Below are 7664 nucleotides of genomic sequence, written 5' to 3' on the forward strand. Positions count from 1 at the left end.
GGGTCGGGTAGTTTGTGCACGACTAGATTTGCTGCTCTCACATAGGAAGAAGGTTCAAAGAGAACAAATATGGGACCAGCGCATATATGCTGCTTGGCTACATACTCTGCATCACCCATTTATACGTGTGGACACACATGGTGCTGGCATGTCCCATGCAGCTATTTTGCTGTTGTTAATCTCAGAATTAACTACTGATCTTTTTTAAAAGAATTGCTCTGTTAATATGAATCAATGCAACCGTTTTAGGAATGCTACTGTCCTATACTTTGTTTTCCATCAAGATAAGGTAGATGCTTCTTTCTGTGGCCGCATGTTTCATCCTTCTTTATTGGCCAGTAATTGTTTTCTTTTTTGCCTCTTAAAACAAGGATATCTATTCAACTTGTTGCTATAGAAAACTTAAATGTCACACCGACAACTTTGCTTGATTTCAGTGCAACTGCATAAAACTTGATTGGATTTCCTATTCGTGTTGGTAGATTCATATTTTATGTTGGTCGTCCCATGAAAGGTCAATATAGGTCTTCATCCACATGATTGTGCAGTGTGCTTTGAGATGCTGTGCTACTTGTATTGGTACTGTTTTAAATAAATGATGAATCGAAGCTATTGTATTGCTGTCTTTTCCCATTAAGTAGTGAACAAAAATGGGACGAACCCAGACATGATGCTTGTTGCTTTGTTACAACAAATTCAGCATCACCCCCTTTATAAGCCAGTAATTGATGCCACTCTCAGAATTAACTACTGAATCTTATTTCAAAACTGCAACACTTGTTAGGGATTGGCGGGATTACCATTTTTGTGGTCGCATGTTTCATCCTCCTTTATTAGCCAGTAATTGATTCCTTTTTTTGCCTCTGTTTATACAGGGATATCTATTCAACCTTTTGCTATTGTGACATTTTGCTTCGCTACACAAAACACTTTGCTTGATTTCAGTGCAACTGCACAAAATGAGAATGGATTTCCTATTCGTGTTGGCAGATTCATACGTGATCTTGTGTGCATCATGACAGGTTGGTACTTGCCTTCATCCATGTGATCGTGTAGTGTGTTTTGAGATGTTGTGCTACTTGTATTGGTACTGTTTTAAATAAATGATGAATTGAAGCTATTGTATTGCTGTCTTTTCCCATTAAGTAGTGAACAAAAATGGGACCAACCCAGACATGCTGCTTGTTGCTTTGTTACAACAAATTTAGCATCACCCCCTTTATAAGCCAGTAATTGATGCCACTCTCAGAATTAACTACTGAATCTTATTTCAAAACTGCAACACTTGTTAGGGATTAGCGGGATTACCATTTTTGTGGCCGCATGTTTCATCCTCCTTTATTGGCCAGTAATTGATTCCTTTTTGCCTCTGTTTATACAGGGATATCTATTCAACTTGTTGCTATTGCGACATTTTGTTTCGCTACGCGAAACACTTTGCTTGATTTCAGTGCAACTGCACAAAACGAGATTGGATTTTCTATTCGTGTTGGAAGATTCGTATTTTATCGTTATCGGTCTCATGAAAGGTCAGTACAGGCCTTCATCCACATGATTATGCAGTGTGCTTTGAGATGTTGTGCTACTTGTATTGGTATTGTTTTAAATAAATGTTGAATTGAAGCTATTGTATTGCTGTCTTTTCCCATTAAGTAGTGAACAAAAATGGTACCAACCCAGGCATGATGCTTGTTGCTTTGTTACAACAAACTCTGCATCACCCCCTTTATAAGTAGATGGAAGCACATACTGTTGTTGCGCCCACTCTACCCTGGAACTGAATCTTAGTTCAAAACTGCAAACACTTGTTAGGGATCGGCAGGAGTACCATTTCTGTTAGGGATCGGCGGGAGTACATGCTTAAGAAATGTATTGTTCAAATAATGTCTCTGTTATTATATATCAGTTACAGACTTACAGTGTTTTACAAATGGTACTATCCTGCTTTGTAGTTATTTCTACATGTTTAACCAAGGTATTGTTAAGATAATGCCTCTGTTAAATGAATCAGTTGCATTGTTTTAGGAATGATACTTTTCTGCTTTTTCGTTCTTTATACATCTTGAAACAAGGCATTGTTAAGATAATGTATCAGTTAATATGAATGAATCACACTAATTGAGAATTGCTACTCTCCTGCTTTGTTTCCCATTAAGATAAGGTAGATCAGGAGATGTTTTTCTTCTGGGAGTACAAGTCATTAACCGTTATTTCTCAGTAATTGTTTCCCTTATACCTTTTGTTGCTTATAGGGATATCAAAATTAAAGCTCGGTTTTATTCCGACTTTGATTTTAGTTCAACTGCACAAAAGGAGCCAATGTGTCCAAGGCAAACTGCTGCATTACTGGGTCCAGTTGGTCGTTCCACTTTGCAGAAAGAAACAGTCATTGTTTGCACTACATTAGAGAAGGAATGACCGAGAAGCTTTACAGAGTATGAGGCCTTCCACTATGTAGGCCAAAAGAGGTGCCAATTTCACATTTTCTTAGTTTGGCACCGAATCCCTCCATTGCTACAGCCGGTGCCATAAATATTAGACACTGGTGACATGACTAGTCTGTAGAGACCATTGGCAATTTAACAACAGGTGGCGTGCCCTGGGCAAGAAGTGCCCAAACAAGTACAAGAAGCGACATGACTCCACGATCATAGGCATTACATATTTTGAATTGGAAAAGCTTGTTAAAGTTTAATCATTGATGTTAGCAAGAAGCGACAGGACTCCACGATCATAGGCATTACATATTTTGAATGGGAAAAGCTTTTCAAAGTTTAATCATTGATGTTAGCAAGAAGATGTTAGTTTAATATATTGGAATTGGAAAACCTTGTCAAAATTTGCTCATTGATGTTAGCCAGAAGACATGCATTTGATATTTTTGAGTGGGACGCCCTTGCTGTGAGCAGCGTCTAGTGTTTTTTTCTATTCCCGTGTTTAGTTTAGAAGTAAATAGTTACTCTACTGAGATATTCCTGTGTTAAGAGTTTGTTCTGAATATTGTCTATGTAATGCCAGGCCTTGTGTTTGATTGCAAAGTTGAGCTTGGAATGTTGTGGCATGCGGCATCATGAGCTGTTCACCGTGCCTCCTAAGAATAATGCTTCGTATTGTTTCGCATGTCGATCTAATGCTAGTGATTTGCTTGTTAAGAAGATTATCCTCTTCTGTTGATTCAGTGCTTAAGAAGTTCATCGTCTGATGTTTCATTCATAGCCTATACGACAAGTCGGGTAGGTTAGACGTGAAACCATATGATCTTCCAACCAACTCATGATATTAGGCCGTGATTGGATCGTCGTTTTCCAACCAAAACCGCTTGTAAATTAAAGCAGATGGTCTCGGGCGAAGGCGCTTGGTTGGTCGATTTCGACTAGTAAAATATCAGAAGGACTTGACACACGATAAAAACGCTGAACGACACTCGGACGATTGCTAATCCAGCCGTTAGCTACTGTTTCACCCTTGCCCATGGATGGCATGATACGCACGTCGTGCATGTATCGTCTAGTAATGTCGTCCATATAGCAATGCTCGTAAAATATACACTAGTCTCTCAAATTACACGCGTAACCCGCCAGTTTTACTTATAGACCTCGGGCCCTCGTTTCATTACGCCTGTATTTTACACGTTGTTTTCGATGACGAGTAAATTACACTTGTATGTTAATACAGGTTTGAAATAAACCAGAGCTCCCAAGAGCGGCCTTACCGTTTCATGCCGTCTCAGTTTCTCGAAGGTGCTCATAGGTGTCCGATGATCCTGGCTTCCTGAATGAGTAGCGGGCGCTGTATCAGACCATCCGTAGGCCCCATGAGGCCCTCTCCGTTGTCCTTCGAGTTGTTGCGCTCGTCGTGGCGCCGAGCATTGTTAACATCGTCAACGAACATGAGGATTTAGGAGATGACTTTATTTTGACTGGATGACACTAAGGACCCACTAGGGCCATAGCCGTACGTACGCAAGTGCCTCCTTATTATGTACAACTATATTTTTTTTGCTTTCTCCTGGTTTCCTGACATCACGGTCCCACACCATTGTCAACCTATGTAGTCAATATAAACGAGAGAATTGCACAAGGTGCGGCCGACAGCTGGGACCAAGCAGCTCGAGCAGTATTTGTGTTTTTGAGGCGTGAGCACTACAGAGTTTTTCTTGGCGATAATTTCGTTGTTGTTCAGAGGAGAGCAGGGTATTAACTGGGTGGGCTGTGGCCCATCTAGCCTAGGCCAGATATCCAGCCCAGATACTAATTTTTTCAAGATGAAAATGGCTAGCCCAGCTATACGTCTTTTTGAGGAATACCCAGGCAAGGTCAACTTGTTATTCTCCGCCCCGCTGGGCTGCAAATCTTTCCTAGGAGGGATGCATTAGGCTTAACAGGAAAATGGGCTTTAAAAATAATAAATGGGAAGTAAATATAAAAACTGGGCAGTAACTATAAAAAATGCACCAAACACGAAATTAGTTTATAAAATATTATTTATGGATTTTGAAAATCTTAAATTTTCATTGTTGCGCATGCAATGTTTCGTTGGATTTTTACGTAATATAAATTTATATTTAATCTAACTAGAAATTTCGGTATAAAAATATTTCGGACCCATCAAAATGTGGGAAATTTTATTGAATTCTGTCTTGGTTGGTTGAAATTATTAATCATTGTCCTGGCTAGAAAATGGGTTGTACATTTAACTAACTGTAAATGGGCTGTTGTAAATTCCATTAGAATTCCAAAATGGACTGTATTCTTACAAAACGCAAGTGGGCTATAAGTTCTCTGCCACACACTTGTGGGCCTACTAAGTGATGCATCTCCCAAAAAAATAAGTTGACGCGTATGCAAGGCTTTGCCAACTTATTATAGTTAACACACGGTTCTAGCAGCAGTGGCCGTTGGATGTCTATCCAATGGATGTCGTGCTTCTTCTTCAATCTCAGATATTCTTAGCTTCGGCCGCCCAAAAAATGATTCCTCCCCCTGACATCTGGGCGCCCCGTTTCGGAGGTTGACCTGTGGGCCTACTAAGTTGGAGCATACCAAGGGCGCTTCAGTGACCATACGATGTCCATCCAACGGCTGTAGTGCTTCTTCAACCTCTGGTCTTCTTGGTCCAGTCGTCCAAAGCAGCGCCGCTCGTGCCGCCTGCTCCTGCCTCCCATGGCCGGATGTGCTGTCGCGGAGGCCTCACCGCCCCCATACTACTCCCACCGCTGGCCAGGCCATCCCTCCACTCACCCACACCCCCTGTTATTCTGCGGCGACGGCAGCCTCACACCACAGCCGAACCAGGGAACCCTCGTACTCCTCTCCGCACGGGCTTCCACTACTGCGTCTTCCCTGTCTTCGCGTCATCCCCTTCCTAGGCCTCGCCATCATCCAGACCACCGCCCTGGTGCTCTCGGCGCGGCGTGGTCAACGTGGTCAACGACCGAATTCCATCGGAAGTACTGTACGTGGAGAGGCTGACAGCTGGGTCCAGGCGGCCGCAAGGAAGTGCCTCCTTATTATGCGCAAAATAATCATTCCTCCACCTTACAGCAGGGACCCACCGGACGGGCCACCTTATTTCTCGAAAAAAACGTTTCCTCCCTGACTGCCGGACCCACCGGACGGGCCAGGGTATTTCACGAAAAATGCGTTCCCCCCGCTGTCAGCTCGGACCCACCGAAAGTGCCTCCTTATTACGCACAAAAAATGAATACTCCCCCTGCTAGCTGGGACCCACCATGGTGGGAGGCAGACTTGTGGGCTTCTAAGTTGACTGGGATGGGGGCCTTTGTCAACTTTAGTCAATATGAATGATTCTAGCTCCAGTGAGCGTACGATGTCCATCCAACGGCCGTAGAGCTTCTTCAACCTCTGGTCTTCTTGCTCCAGCCGCCCAAAGCAGCGCCGGTCGTGCCGCATGCTTCTACCTCCCGTGGTCGGGTGTGCTGCCGCAGAGGCCTCACCGCACCCTACTATTCCCACCGCTGGCCAGGCCCTGCGGCTAGGGCAACCTCACACCGCAGCCGAACCAGTGAACCCTCGTACTCCTCTCTGCGCGGGCTTCCACTGCCGCGTCTTCCCCGGCTCCCCGTCATCCCCTTCCTAGGCCTCGCCGTCGTCCACCGCCCTGGTGCTCTTGGCGCGGCATGGTCAACGTGGTCAAGGAAAGACTTCCATCAGACGTGGATTGTACATGGAGAGGCTGACAGCTGGGTCCACGGCTGCAGCAAGGAAGTGCCTCCTTATTACGTGCAAAATAATTATTCCTCCACCTAACAGCGGGGACCCACCGGACGGGCCACCGTATTTCGCGAAAAAAACGTTTCCCCCCTGAATGCTGGGACCCACCAGCTACACCTTTGCACGCAAGGATGCGCGTCCGGGCAAAAAAAAAACAAAACGATTCGCTGCCCTGACTGCTGGGACCCACCAGCTACACCTTTGCACGCAAGGAAGTGCGTCCGAGAAAAAAACAAAATGATTTGCTGCCCTGACTGCTAGGACCCACCAGCTACATCTTCGCACGCAAGGAAGTTCCTGACAGTCGAGATCCACCTGGTCAAAGCGTACGTAGCGTTGTCGTTCTGGTCGCGAACGTGTACGCACATATATACTGGTCGATGTAGAGGAGCACACATGTCGTAGTAGAGGCGCGCACGTAGCATGTACATGTATGTACAACGGTCAGAGTGCAAGAAAGAAAATACGGCCACATATGTGTACATACGGGCGGGGTCTCGAATGCCTACTTGCGCATACGTACGGCGAGGGCTCGTGTACATGGCTGGGTCAGAATGGAGAAATAGTGTCATTGTCGTGTTCATGGGGAGGCAACGGAATGCGTCGTGTTCATGGGGAGGCAACAGAATGCGTCGTGTTCATGGGGAGGAAACGAAATGCGTCGTGTTCATCGGGAGGGCTTGCACGGAACAGGTGATGGAAACGAGGCCTAGCGTACCACAGAACGGAGGAAACGACCTTGTGTTCGACCGGCCACGTTCAAAATGGGATCCTATTCATAGGGAGGGGTGTGGCGTTCCGCAAAACGGAGGAAACGGACCTCCTACGGTCGAAACGGGGGTCCTGTTGATCGAGAGGGGTGTGGCGTACCGCAAAACGGAGGAAATGGACCTCCTACGGTCGAAACGGGGGTCCTGTTGATCGGGAGGTGTGTGGCGTACCGCAAAACGGAGGAAACAGACTTGTGTTGGAGCGCTACGGTCGAAACGGGGGTCCTGTTCATCGGGAGGGGTGTGGCGTACCGCAAAACGGAGGAAACAGACTTGTGTTGGAGCGCTACGGTCGAAACGGGGGTCCTATTCATCGGGAGGGGTGTGGCGTACTGCAAAACGGGACTCCACGGGATACTGTTCATCTCCACCGTTGACCTCCTCCAGCCTCCACGGGCTCCTGTTCATCCAGCCTCCATGGGCTCCTGTTCATCCAGCCTCCACCGCGTGCTACTCCACCGGCTATTGTTCAACCACCCCTCCACCGTCTACTGTTCATCCAGCCCTCCAGGCCACGGGGTCCTGTTCAACCACCCTTCCACGGGCACCCCTCCACCATCTACTATTCATTCAGCCCTCCACACCACGGGGTCCTGTTCAACCACCCTTCCACGGGCACCCCTCCATCGTCTACTGTTCATCTAGCCCTCCACCACAACAC

The sequence above is a fragment of the Triticum dicoccoides genome, chromosome 1A (genome assembly GCF_002162155.2).
Source record: "Triticum dicoccoides isolate Atlit2015 ecotype Zavitan chromosome 1A, WEW_v2.0, whole genome shotgun sequence".
NCBI lineage: Eukaryota > Viridiplantae > Streptophyta > Magnoliopsida > Poales > Poaceae > Triticum > Triticum dicoccoides.